The sequence below is a fragment of the Protopterus annectens genome, chromosome 4.part0 (genome assembly GCF_019279795.1).
Source record: "Protopterus annectens isolate FY-2018-M chromosome 4.part0, PAN1.0, whole genome shotgun sequence".
Lineage (NCBI taxonomy): Eukaryota > Metazoa > Chordata > Ceratodontiformes > Protopteridae > Protopterus > Protopterus annectens.
Window position 1 is genome coordinate 80,464,519 of NC_056733.1, and position 14,775 is coordinate 80,479,293.

Below are 14,775 nucleotides of genomic sequence, written 5' to 3' on the forward strand. Positions count from 1 at the left end.
AACAAAAAACAGGAACTTTTTAAAATTCTTGCAATGACAACTGTGTATAAACAACGCATTATGTGCATCTTTACTCTTTATACTGCGTACATGCTCACTTATTCGATCTCAACCTACGTGTAGTCATCCCAACATAGAATGCGTCACATGTAGCAAAGAAGCCACATAAACTAAACATTTTGGGTTACAGTTACACTGACCTGGGCACGCAATTGTACGATCAAAACCTTTTACAACCAAGTGTGTACCCTCACTAATAAATCTACAAACTCTGCAACTACCACACTTGGACATATTTGATTTCCTGACCCTAGGCACCCTTTCCATAATTGCTTTTAAGTTTACACCTTTACTAAACACAATCCTAGGTGCCTTCCCAATTATGTCCTTTGTGTCCTTGTCTAAACAGTGATTCCATACTTCACGTACCGATGCTGCAATGACAGTGGCCTTCTCATTATAGTTAAGAATCAAGCAAGCTTTATTCTTCCCTATATCCTATATCAACCTCTCAGTTTGGCGGTAATGGTGTAGAAGTACAAGGGTGTTCCTCTTGTACATGCACGAGTGGCATGTCAGCTTGTAGTTGACTTTGTGATGCACTGTCACTTTCTGCAAAGTTACAAGCATGTTGTGGGGTGTGAGATCATGCCAATAAACTTGGTGACTTCCTGCCACTTTCCTCAGGCAGTCTCATAAATATAACTATGTTATCATTAGCAGCACCAGCAAAATCCATTCTGCTGCTATCATCCAAATGTGTTGGTGTATTTGAACTGTTTGTTTCTGATGCTGACCCTGTAAAAAATATGAAAACATTAACAATGGAGTAGCATTCAGTGATGTATGCTTAAAGGGGGTGAGTGGAACACTTACCATGAACACTGCCTTCATTTCCATTCTTTGCTGATGTACATGGTTCACCTACTAATATTTAATTGTGACATGTTTAATTACATCAATCCTTGTCAACTTTCAGTTCTCTCTATATAAATGTGTTACTGATTTTAAAACAATCTTCATGAGCAAATGAGTGTTGCTGCTTCTGCAGACATTGGTAAGTTGGAGCAGTGTCCACACCACCTCTAGTTATTCCTGTTCCACCATCGTCTGTGTCATAGTCATCCCTATGGATGAATAGAAGGTATTCCTCATCTAGTGCTAATTGAAAAATTTTCTGAGGACTCTCCTTAGTGGTATGGGAAATTGCATTCTGTCTGGCCTTGCTTTTACCATGTGCTACCATTATCATTTTCTCTCTTTGTGCACTGTACCAATCCTCAATTTCTACCACCCTTTGCATTGATTTCAACAACTACTTGATTCCAGGTCTTGTTCCTCTCAGCTTGTCTAGGCCCCTGTTCTATATGCTGCCATTGGGACATGATTTTCCTCATAGTTGAAGTTATCCTTTGCTTTGATCTCTTATTTTCCATCATCACTACATGTGCAAAAGGGGAGTAGCACAGTCAGAAAGTGTGACAATGCTGTTTTGATGTAGTCAGCTTTCAGAAAGTGTGACAATGCTGTTTTGATGTAGTCAGCTTTCAGAAAGTGTGACAATGCTGTTTTGATGTAGTCAGCTTTCAGAAAGTGTGACAATGCTGTTTTGATGTAGTCAGCTTTCAGAAAGTGTGACAATGCTGTTTTGATGTAGTCAGCTTTCAGAAAGTGTGACAATGCTGTTTTGATGTAGTCAGCTTTTAAAGTACAAAACACTGGCCAATTCATCTTACCACCCACATTAAATAAACATGTTTGTTAAACACAAACCATATAATTGCATAGAGAAATCTCAATATAGACATAGAAAATTGCAGTATATTATTTACAATTTATTCAGGTAATGAATGCAATCACATTTATCACTAAAACATCCTCGTCCTATCCTCTCCCATTGTCATATACTCATAATACTGCCATTTTTTATTCATCACTGTTACTGCAAACATCTCCAGTTCATCGCACATCCCTTATGATAAATCTCCTTAGCACTGCAGAACTTAAGTAGTATGTATTTATACCTATGTTTTCACATTCGGCAAATTATGCCACAGTAGTGATCATTTTCATTTCCACTGCTGCTGTCATGAAATCCAACTTCCAAATAACACAAATTTAGCAATCAGTCACTGCTACCATAACATGCACATCATATGTAGACATTCATTACATATTTAGTTATTTATTTATTGACATTTGTTTACCAGGATAGTCCGTTGGGCCATTAAGAGCCTATTTTCAGTGGAGCCGCAGGGAGAAAAGCTCCAGAAATACAAGTACATAGAACAATCATAAACAATTAAAGAAATTTCACAAAACAAATTCAATAACAAGCAAGTTAACTCCAAGAAATACATATGCATAAATCATTATTAATCATTTGGAGAAATTCACAAAATACATTCAGTGTCAAGTAAATTCACAATTGATAGGAATACAGGTAAAACTGTGAAGAAACGTCAATTAAGTGCAATTAATTCAAACTTGTATTACAGGATGAGAATCACAAATAGTGAAGGATTAGCATAAGGCAGACAACCTGTTGCAGGTAATTATATAGGCAGATATTGTATGTAGAGGAAAGCTAGTATTTATTTATTTTTATTTAACATTTGTTTACCAGGATGGTCCGGCTGGACAGCTAGTGTCTGTTTTCAGCGGGGTCCTGGGGAGAAAAGCTCCAGAAAAAAGTTAGAGTATGAACAATATACATAAAAATCAAGGTACTAATGTGGAAGGTTAACATTACAGAGATGAGTACAGTCGTGTTCTCACACTTTATAGACATGCAGAGTTTTAGTATAGAACAGGCATACAAACTATTTACAGTATGTACAAAGAGAGCGGGTATAATACAGTATCTTGTGTTTGACTAAAGCATAGGGGGTGCCCTGTTCCAGCGGGAGCGGGAGTTCAAGGAAGACCTTTGCAGGTACATAAGTGGTTGGTGTATAGGTAGGATTTTAATTGGGTTTTGAAGGTGGTTGGACATTTTTGAAGTCTGAGGTCAGGAGGCAGGTTATTCCAGATTTTAGCAACTCCGTTAGTGAAGAGAGATTCACCGGAGCTATTTTTACACTGGATATTTTCTATTAGAGCTTTATTAGTAGATTGTAACTGCCTACTTGATTTGTAGAAGGTTATGAAGCCGGATAGGGCAAGTTTTTTCAGGACAGTATAAAATTTGGTGTGCCAGGTTAAGTTGGTGGTATCGCAGTAGATTTGGGAATTCTAACCATTGTATTTTGTTTAGGGATTGGCAGTGGTGGGAGCATGATCTGAAATTGGCAGTGAATCTGATGATTTTGTTATAGCATGTGGAAAGTTTATTAAGGTCATTTTTATTTAGGTTTGTTAATACTGGGCATCTGTATAGTATAGTCGCTAGCAGATGGGGTCTGGCTATGGCGATTCTAGCTTCAGAAGTTAGATATCGTTTACAGCGATAGAGGGTACCTAACTTTTTGTGGACTTTGGAGACAGAGAGGAATATATGTTTGTACTTTAGTTGTTGGTCAATGGTGAATCCTAGTAACTTAGCTTCTGAGACTGGGAAGATGAGAGTCTTGCTAGCTGCGGATTTGGAGAAGGTAGAGTCTTGGGTTTTCTTGGGTGGAACAGCATAAACTGGGTCTTCTTTGGGTTTAGTATTAACTGGGAATTGTTTAAGCAAAATTCTAGTTCGGTGAAAGATTGTTTTTTTTTTTTGGAGAAGTTGCATGTTGGGTGCGAAGCAGATCACAGTTGTATCGTCTACGTATTGGACTATATTGGCATTTGTAGTTGCAGAGTGGAGTTGATTTGTAAAGATATTGAACAGGAGGGGGCCGAGGATGGAGCCTTGGGGTATGCCGATTGTGACTGGAAGTGGGGGGGATAGAGAGTTAAGCCATTTGACAGCTTGATGGCGGTTGTCTAGATAGCTTTTAAACCAGCCTAGGGTGGGGCTGTCAAGGTTGAGATTTGAAAGGCAGGTTAGGAGTTTATTGTGAAAAACTATCGCAAGCTTTGGATAAGTCTAGAAAGGTGGCAGAGACGAGATTGCCTTGGTTCCTGTATGTGTTTATGATGTTGGTGAAGTTAATTAGGGCTGTGGTGGTACTGTGGGATAGGCAGAAGCCATGTTGTTAGTTGGATAAAAGGTTGTTGGAGAGGAGGTGGGTGAGGAGTTGCTGGTGAATATATCTTTCTAGGATTTTGGATAATGGTGAGAGGATTGCAATGGGTCGATAGTTGGAGAGATCGGTGGATGGACCGCCCTTGTGGAAAGGGATAATAAAAGATGTTTTCCACAAGGTCGGGACAGTGCCTTCAGTAATATTTATTATTTATTTATTTTACATTTGTTGACTGGGCTAGTCTAACTGGATATATGTCCATGTAGAGGCCTGGGGAGAAAAGCTCCAAGCATCAGTAGTGACAAAGAATGCAATATATAGTAATAGTCAAGTGAATTACAGTATATTGTTTACATTGAGGGTCAGATAAACTTGTACAGAGTCATTTAGTAGGTTTAAGCAAAGATCAAATACAGAGAGCAAAATATTTGAGAGCGCGCAATCATAAAAAATACATTTAAATTTTTTTTTTCCAGTAATATGAAGGAAATCATTATTACAGATAGGTGACATAGAACAGTAGAGTAGAGAAGTATAGAGAGAGCAAGAAGGGGAATGAGATATCAGTCAGGGTTAGAAGATATTTATTTATTAGCAGTGTGATGGGGTAGGCTATGGCTGTAGATGCTAGTTGGAGGTATTCAGCAGGAAGATTGTCGGCAGCAAGTGTGGTTGGTTTAAGTTTTGCAAGAATTTTTGTATGCTCTGTATTGGTACTGGTTTGAGTGAGAAGGGGGTTGAGTTAGTCTGGTGAGTAGGAGGTTGTTGGGGGTTGATGGGGTTTGTATTGTTTATTAGTTTAAGTATAGAAGAAGTAAAGTAGTTATTGAAACTGGAGGGCTAGATGTGTGTTTGAACTGTCTATATTAGGTGGGGGAGTCGTTGCTTTACTGGTTTGGAGGATGTGGTTCACTGCAGCCCATAATTTTTGAGGGTTGTTACTGTAATGTTCATGTTTTACTGTTGCAGTCATCACATTTGGGTTATCTGCTTGCAGTAGCCCTCAGTCAGCCTGATTAACAAAGTCTTGGGTCCTGCGTCAGTTGCTGTCCCTTCTTCTATGACGTCAGGTCATCAGGGGTATAAAACATGCAGCCAACGTCATTACCTCAGTCTTTCTAGCTGTGCGGTGCCCGAAGCAGAAGCAGTTCGCAAGTGCCGGTCAGCCGACTCCTGAAATTTTCATTTTCGAGTTTCAGAACCGAAGTCTTCAACTAAAGCTAAGTACCCCGTTGGGGAAACCTTTTCTTGCTCCTCTCCGATGTCAGTAAAAGTTAATAACTGCATTACTTGTGGAAAGCAAATACCTCACAAAGATTTTCATTTGTACTGTATCCCTTGGTTAGGCCCTGACCACAATGTACCTTGCTGTCGGTTTTGTGCCTTATTTAACCAATGCACTATCCATTGTCAGTATATTTTCGCTTCTAAATATTTTGGTTCTCGGTTCAATTATGCAGAAATGTCATCGGTAAGCCTTCCGACTACCGGCATCCTGAAAAAACGCAAAGATAAAGACAGAGGCCGCCTAGGTCCAAAGCTGCCGATGACGCTTCTCCTAAGCCAGTCGCCAGTTAACTGATACTCAGTGAGGTACTTTCGCAGCCCCAGATACCCGCTACTTCTGATTCACAGGCCTTTACTGAAACCCATTCGGAGTCCGGTATGCCGCGAGATGCATGAACTGTGGAACCTGTGGATGTCTCTACCTTGGATGGGTCCGGAGCCGCTGTGCAGGCACCGGCTTCTGAGGGTGTATTCAGGACTATGGACTTGCATATTAAACCAACGCCTCCTTCTTCTTTAAGGCCTAAACTTCGAACCTTGCTAGAAAACCAATGCCCAGGCCGCATGCTCGGGCCTCTATGCCTAAAAAACAAATGATAAGAATGGCTGAAGACCTTATAACTTTAATCGGGGGAAGCCAACCTTTCTGTTCTAAGAGGCCTAGGACTGAATTTGTTTATGAATCTTCTGACCCAGATTCTGATTTTTCTAATTCTTCTGATAATCTGGATTTACCCTTATCTACTTATGAGGATTCTGATGCAGGGGACTATATTCACTCTGCTTCTCCTTCAGAGGATTTCTCTTTTGGTGAAAACTTGCACACTCTAAGCGAGCATTTCCACTGGGAAAGCCAGGATTTCTCTGATTCAAAAAAAGAGGCTTAGGGATTTCTTACTCCTGCCTCAACATAGGCCTTTAGCTATACCTCCTGTACTAGACATTGTTGATGATGCTTTTTTGGAATCTAGTTTGGCCCTTGATTCTTTGCCTCCTGCTCCTGAAAAATCTGACAGATATTACAGGGTTCCTGATTCTCACAAGTTTCTTTTTAAAAATCCTATTGCAGATCCAGAGACTATTTCACAGGGACCCAAGGGTATTAAGGCTTCTACTGCCAAAAATCCTACCCCTTCTGATAGAGATTCCAGGGCGCTGGATAGATGGGGTAAGGTTTATACTTATGCAACTTTGGCCATTAGGGCCTTAAATTGTCAGTTTCATATGTTAAAGTATCAACAACATATTATTTGATTGCTTAAACAGAAAATGATGTTGATTCCTGACTGTGCTGAAAATAAGGAGTTACAGAATTTGATGCATTCTGCTGAACAGGTTGGAAAACATACTTTGCAATGTGGGTTTGATTCTTTAGAGGCCTCTTGCATGGCTGCTCTCACTGGGTCTGTACTCAGAAGGCATGCTTGGCTTAAGGAGCAATCTTTGTCTGATCATGTTAAAGCTAAACTGTTGGATGCTCCCTTAAATCAGGACCGCCTGTTTGGCAATAAAGCTGAGGAAGTTCTTAAAAAGATGGAAGATAAAGCTAAATCTCTGCAAACTGTTAGATTTCTTACAAGTTCAGCCTCCAAGATTTAGTAGGCATTGACCCTCTAAGAATTGGTCCTTTCCTGCTCCTTCCAGGCCTTCACAATCCAGACCCAGCATAAACCCCAGGTTTCTGTCCCAGGGTACGCACAAGACTAAGCAGTGGGGGGATTCCGCTTCCAAATCTGGAAGTAGTAAGACTCTCCCTGTGGAAAACTGTCTCAGTGACTTGACTTTAAAACTTCCAAGCACTTCTCAACTGACTGCGCCTTTAGTGGGAAAGATTGGTCTGCAGGTCAAAAACTAGGAACTCATTATCCAGGACAAATGGGTTTTAAATATAGTGTCCCAAGGATACAGATTTCATTTTCACACATTGCCAGTGCCCAACGGTTGGCCATATCTACCCCCAAATCAGTGGGCAGAGACTCAAATGCAAATACTCTCTTTTAAACATAAATGCTATTGAAACTGTACCAGAAGAGGAAAAAAGTCAAGGTTTCTACTCAAGACTTTTCCTGGTACCCAGAAAAGGCAATTCATGGCGCCCAATCCTGGACCTGTCTACTCTAAACACCTTTTTGGTGATTCCAAAATTCAAGATGCTGACTCTTCACCAGTTGCTTCCCATGCTAGGAAAAGATGCCTGGGTGGCAACACTCAATTTAAAGGAAGCATACCTGCACATCCCAATCAGGGAATCTTGCAGAAGATACCTAAGCTTCAAAGCAGGCTACAATCCCTACCAGTTCTCTGCACTGCCCTTTAGCTTATCTACTACGTCCAGGGTATTCACAAAGTGCCTAGCCCCCATCATTGCATTTTGCAGGCAAAGAAATATTCAAATATACTCATACTTGGACGATTTTCTAATTCAGGCAGAAAGCCAGGACATACTTTTGAATCATCTGGCTTTTGTACAGAGTGCAAATTTGTCTGGGGTATACTATAAACAAAAAGAAATCACATCTGGTACCCTGTCAACAAATTACATTCCTGGGAGCAAGCTTGAATACAACTTCCCAGATGGCTTTCCTCACGCCAGAGAAACAAATTCATCTGACAACATACTTCAAACTAGTGGCCACGAAAACCCTGTTATCTGCAAGGCAAATATTGCAAGCCTTGGGGTTCATGGCCTCCTGCATTCTTCTAATTCCATATGCAAGACTGCAAATGAGGAAACTATGGTACCTAAAAAGCCTATGGTGTCAACATTCTCAGGATCTAGAAGCAATGATTCCTATCATACCTAGCCTATGCCTGGAATTTCTTTGGTGGGCAGAGGCGTGCCACCTAAACAAGGAACTACCATTCACCCTACCCCCACCGCCCAAACCCTAACAACAGACGCATCAGACTATGCATGGGGGGGCTCACCTGCCAACGACGTGCATTCAGGGCAAATGGAACCCAAGTCAAATGCACTTGCATATCAATCAAAAAGAAATGTTAGCTGTCCAGCATGCTCTGACAGCCTTCAAGGACCACATTCTTCCAGGACAATTAATGGTAAAGACGGATAACACCACTGTTATGTGATACATAAACAAGCAGGAGCATACCCATTCACACCTCCTCTGCGGACAAGCCATGGCCTTGTGGAACACAGCCTTGAGCTACCAAGTGCATCTACAAGCTCAGTTCCTGCCAGGAAAACTAAATATGCTGGCAGACGGACTAAGCAGAAATCTCATGGACCCACACTAGTGGAAACTGGAACCAAAGATTTTCAACATGCTGACAAACAAATGGGGGAGCCCAGATATAGACCTGTTTGCATCCCCCCAGAACTACCAATTGAACAAATTTTGTACAAGGACTCCCCACAAACACGCTTGGAAAGTGAATGCCCTGTCCTTCTCTGCCTCTTCTCTCCAAAGTACTCCTAAAGATCAAACAGGACAAACCAAGGATGATATTGATTGCACCAGACTGGCCACACCAACACTGGTATCCTCTCTTGCGCAGTGTGTCACGGTTGGTCCCATGGCACCTGCCTCTGACCCCTACTCTGTTGTCTCAACAGGAGCATCAGATTCTGCACCCTCAGCTTCAAACCCTGAACCTAGCAGCCTGGCTAATTACCTAATCTCTTTCTTACCATCCCTCAGCAAACCAGTGATGGATATCATTTTAGAGGCAAGGAGTCCTAGTACTAGAACCTCTTATGCTGAAAAATGGAAAAGATTCTGTGCCTAGAACCAGTCTCAAGGGATGAGCACAGCAGTGCCCAACTTACCTCAGATTTTACAATACTTAACTGAGATGCTTCACAAGGGACTTTCTTTTTCCTCCATCAAAATTCATGCCTCAGCCATTTCAGCTCATTATAATACAGAACCACCCCTCTTCTTGCACCCACTGTTCAAGCAGTTCCTCAGAGGGGCCAAAAATTTAAGACCACCCAGAAGAGCCCCAACTCCAGCCTGGGTCCTTAACTATGTATTGGAGAAACTCACTCTTCCTCCTTTTGAGCCAGCTGCTAGTGCAGATTTAAAATTCCTTTCTTGGAAAATAGCCTTTCCTTTAGCCATCACTTCAGCAAGAAGGGTATCTGAATTACAGGCCCTCATGGCAGTGGAGCCTTTCATCATCTTTCATGCAGACAGGGTGTCCCTCAGGACCAATCCATCCTTCATGCCCAAGGTTATGCAGTGTGGCCCTTAATCAGTCCATTCATTTGCCAATATTCTTTCCTAATCCACAGAACAAAGGGGAATGGATACTGCACTCCTTAGATGTGCACATACAACTTAGATTCTACTTGGACAGGACTAAATCTCAAAGGAAATCTAACCAACCGCTGGTATTTCCTGCAGGGGCAGAGGGGAAGGCTATTTCAAAGCAAACCATTTCCAAATGGATAGGCTATTGTAGTAATTTCTGCTACAAGCACCATGGAAAACCTGTCCCACAGGGGATCAGACCCCACTCAACCAGGGGTGCATCTACCCCTACAGCCTTTCTCGGGGTGTCCCTACCAGGGACATCCTAGAAGCTTCTACCTGGAGTTCTGTACATACTTTCACCAAGCATTACCATCTGCCAATTTTCTCTAAATCCCGAGCTGGCTTTGCCACTGCAGTCTTGCAGCTCCTTATAGCTGGTCCTAATGCTATCTAAATTCCTCCTGCCATACTTAGCTTTGGGAATCTACCCAAATGTGATGACTGCAACAGTGAAACACAAAGAACATAGTACAGCTGTGTACACTTACCATAAATGTAGATGTTCGAGTGTATTCACTGTTGCAGTCCTGGTTACCTTCCCTCCAGCCCCCTTACTTCTATTGGCTATACCTCTTCTCTCCTTTAGTATGCTCAAAAGCTTTTTGGTGTATTTTCTTTTTTGTTGGAGGTATAACCTTATATATTTATAGATTTATTTGCTTCCCATTAGGGGGGCACCTGACATCTGGGGCAAGAAAAACTGAGGTAATGACGGCTGCATGTTTTATACCCATGACGTCCTGACATCACGGAAGAAGGGACAGCAACTGATGCAGGACCCAAGACTTTGTTAATCAGGCCAACTGAGGGCTACTGCAAGCAGATAACCCAAATGCGATGACTGCAACAGTGAATGCACTCGAACATCTACATTTATGGTAAGTGTACACATCTGTACTTTTTCTTTGTAGGGATGTGTAGTGATTTTGCTGGTCAGTCTTAACTTGTTTCTTAGCTTTGGTTCTAAGTTCAAGGTAGGCTTGCCTAGTTGCGAGTGTTTTGCTTTGGCGCCAGGTTTTCCAAGCTTGATCCCTCTCTTTTAGTCAAGCCCTTGTGTTGTTTTGAAGTAATGGAGCAGGGTTGCTGTGTATTCTAATTGTTTTTATTGGAGCTAGATGGTTGAGGATGTCTAGGAATGTGAAGTTGAAGTATTCTACTGCTTTGTCTAGTGGGAGTGTTTTGATGGGAGACCATTTGCAGAATTGTAAGGCTTCTAAGAAGTGGTCTGTGGAGAAGTTTTTGAGAGCATGGGTGTGTAGTAGGGAGGGGGAGTTAGCTGATTTGAGTTTATCCCTGAGGATGAAAGTGGGATTGTGGTCACTTGGAGAGTTAGGGCAGTGCTCCACATTGCTGGGCAGTGTTGGGCTGATTTGTGAGGATCCAGTCTAGTATGGATTCCCTTTCTGAGGACTTATCAATGGGTATGGGTGATTGAATGAGTTGGGTAAATGTATATAGGTTTATGTGATTGGTGGGTGTTGGAGAGTGGATGGAGTTCCAGTCGATATTAACATCGCCTAGGACTATGGTTTCTTGGAGGAGGGTGTGGGAGGCCCAGTAGAGTATTGACTCTAATGTGGTCAAGTTTTGTCCCCTGGGGGTATATAGATCCCGAGTATATTTTGGTGCTTGTGCTGGTTTAGGAGGAGTTTGGCACTTATGGTTTCGGAGTTTTGTGAGTTAGGGAGTTCCTGTTGGAGTTTTAAGTTGATTTTGGAAACTAGGGCTATGCCTCCACCTTTTTTGTGGAGTCTGTCTACTGTTAGAATGTTATATCTGGGAGGGGTTATGGAGTTGTTCTTGATGTGTGGCTTAAGCCATGTCTCAGTTATGAGTATTATGTCGGGGTTGTATAGTGTGATGGCTGATACAGCTCTTCCATTTTGTTCATAATACTGTGAATGTTTAAGTTGAGTATTAGTAGGTCAGTGGGGTTATGCTTAAGTGGTAGCTGGGAGTTTAGTGTATTATGAATAATTGTTGTTGGGCCGGGGTTGGGGTGAATATCTCCTTCTAGCAAGTAGTTGGGCTCCTATGTTGGTAATTGATTTAAGGTACAACATCATTAGGCTGTGGAATTGGAGGCATGGTTGTTTTTTGGAATGTGGGGCATAATGCATTGGGGAGGTGATTAGAAAGATGTTTTGGCTGTAGCTGGATGGGGCTATGATTGGTGGTTTGCAGGGGTTTGGAGTGGTAAGGGGTAGGGTGGGTGATTTGGGGTAATTATGTGTGATGGGTGAGTGGAGATATGAGGTCATAATTGTGATTGTGGAGAGGCATATGAGTAAGGATAGTAGTTGTAATGGAGTATTGTGGGAGTGAGGTGTACAGGACATAGTAGAAGTGGTGTGGGTTGCAGTTTGGTGGTGTGTGCCTGTGGGAGGGATTGGGTGGATTGGTTTTGAGTGTAGAGTTAGAGTTATGAGTGGGTGGGTGTAGGAGTATAGAGTGGACGTGGGTTGGAGGATGGAGTTGCATGTGATTGGGAGTGGGTGTGGTTGGTGGGTAACAAATTGAGAAGTGAGTGCATGAATGTAAAAGGAGCTCTGGAAATAGAGGTGGTCCGTACTTAAAAAGTTGGATGTTTGGTACAATTGCAGATCCAGATAGAAGAGAAGAAATTATGTAAGGAAGTTTTATGCAGTGCCTTGGTTGTATCTAAACATTAAAGGAAGAGCATTCCAGGTTCTGGCTACCAACAGGTAGGTTAGGTTTGTGTACCTGTAGAAGAAGTTGATTTTTAGATCTGAGAGACCTTTTGGGTAGGTAGTTGGTGAACAGTGAATCAAGGGTGGGACATTCTGAAGGTTTGTATTCTATTTTATGTATAGTTAGCCATTTAAGAGCGTGTAATGCAGTACAGTGGTGGGTGAAATATAAAGCATTAGTAGCGAACCTAGCGACTTTGTTGTAACACATTTCCAGTTTTGATTTTAGAGTAGATAATACATTAGTGAGTAATGGAGCACCATTGGTGAGAGAGGGAGGTAGATATGTGATAGCAAGGGTGTTTTTTTACTGGAAGGGGTAAGAAAGTGTTTGTACCTATAAAGAATGCTAAGTTTTTGGTGAGTTTTGTTAATGTTGTGCTGAATATGGAAGTCAGATTGTAGGTGTTCATCTATAGGTACCCATAGTAATTTAGCGTAGGAAACCACTTCAGTTGCTGTTTTGCTCTGAAGGAGTATCGCAAGTTGGTCTTTGTTTAAGAGGGTTTTTTTGTTAGAGGTGAATAGAATTAGCTTGGTTTTGTTTGGCTTGAGTAACAGGTGATTTTTACTAAGGCAGTTTTCTATGGAGGTAAAGGTGAGTTGAGTAATATGTTGGAAGTTGGATATGGAGTCAGTAAAACAAATGATAGTTGAATCATCTGCATAGTGAATAAGGGAGCCCTGACTGAGTGAGGAGTGCAAATTATTAATAAAAATACTAAATAAAAGGGACCCTAATATAGAGTCCTGGGGGACAAAGGTATAGTTGAGATAAGAGAGGCAGGAGTTCCATTTAACTGCTTATTGTCTGATAGCTTGAGAACCAGTTAAGAGAAAAGGAGGAGAGACCAGTTTGAGAGAGTTGATTTAGAAGAAGTTGATGAGAAACTGTATCAAAAGGTTCTGAAAGGTGTAGAGATAGGGAAGAGACAGTTTTGCCAGAGTCTCTAGCTTTGTTGTCTATACCCATAAAAGAAGTCAAAGTGATCCATTGTGCTGTGACCTGGTGTAAAGCTATGTTGTGTAAGTGATAGAATTTGGTTAATAAGAAAGTCAAAAAGCTGAACTTGTACACATTTCTCTAGAACCTTGGAGATTGGAGAAAGAATAGCAACATGACACTAGCTGGAGAGATCTGTGGGGTTGCCACCTTTGTAGAGTGGTATGGAAATATGATACCTAATTCAATAATGAAATAATATTTTAAGTGTTTCTTATTAAGTTATAACATTTTTTAAATATTTCCTTACTATAGTAAGTCTATGGTATCCTAATGCATTTGTCGCCTGTCTTGGCTATTGGCAAATTAATATCACTTCACTCAACTTATTGGTGAAAATTCAGGGCCAGTTACGTGTGTTGTATGCAAATTAGGATCATTTACATTCATGTGTATGAAGCGTAGTAGTATGCAAATATGTCCCGAGATGTATCTGTGAATTTCATTAATTTTTCCGATCGTGAACATGTGGCTAAAGTAATATGAATGCACATCAGACTGACATGGACATGCTGTAGGCAGCATCTGAGTCCACAGAGCTCTGCAGCTTTCCCACGCTTGCCCAGGTGCACAAAATGGCCACACATTAAAATCAGAATAGAAAAACAAAATGGAGTCCTCTGAAGGTCAGGTTTGCAGCAGTCTAAAGTGTAATCACTGCCCATCCAATGTGTGTCACACCCCAGCACCTCAAACAAATCATAATGTCTTAACACTTAAAAGTGACACACATAGTGACATTTATTTCCAGCCCCTGCCCCCAAAAAAATAAATGAAACTTAAAAGAAAAAAAAAAGCTGCTGTACTACATGAGACATAGTGGTGTTACAGTACAAAACATAAATGTTAGCAATAGCAATAATTAATCATACATTCCCATTTTAATCAAGTATAAAAGTGAAGGGTAATCAGATTCCTTTAAGAAAAAAAAAGTACGTGAGAAAGCAGTTTTGGTTAAACCAAACTTGCCAGTAATATCAATAGCTGATGTTCTTCATGTTTCACTGTTGCAGTCATTACATTCGGGTAATCTATTGGAAGGTTGCCCTCAGTCGGCCTGAATTCCAAAGTCTTGGGTCCTGCGTCGGTTGCTGTCTCCTCTTCCATGACAGCAGATCGTCAGGGGTATAAAACATGCAGCCGATGCCATTTTCTTTTGTCTTTTTTGCCACGCGGTGCCCGAAGCAGAAGCATTTCGCAAGTGCCGGTCGGCCGACTACTGAAATATACGAGTCTGAGTTTCAGAACCGAAGTCTTCACTAAAGCGAAGTACCCCATTGGGATAACTTTTTCCTTGCCTTCTACCGATGTCAGAAAAAGTTAATAATTGTATTACTTGTGGGAAGCAAATACCTCACAAGGATTTTCATTTA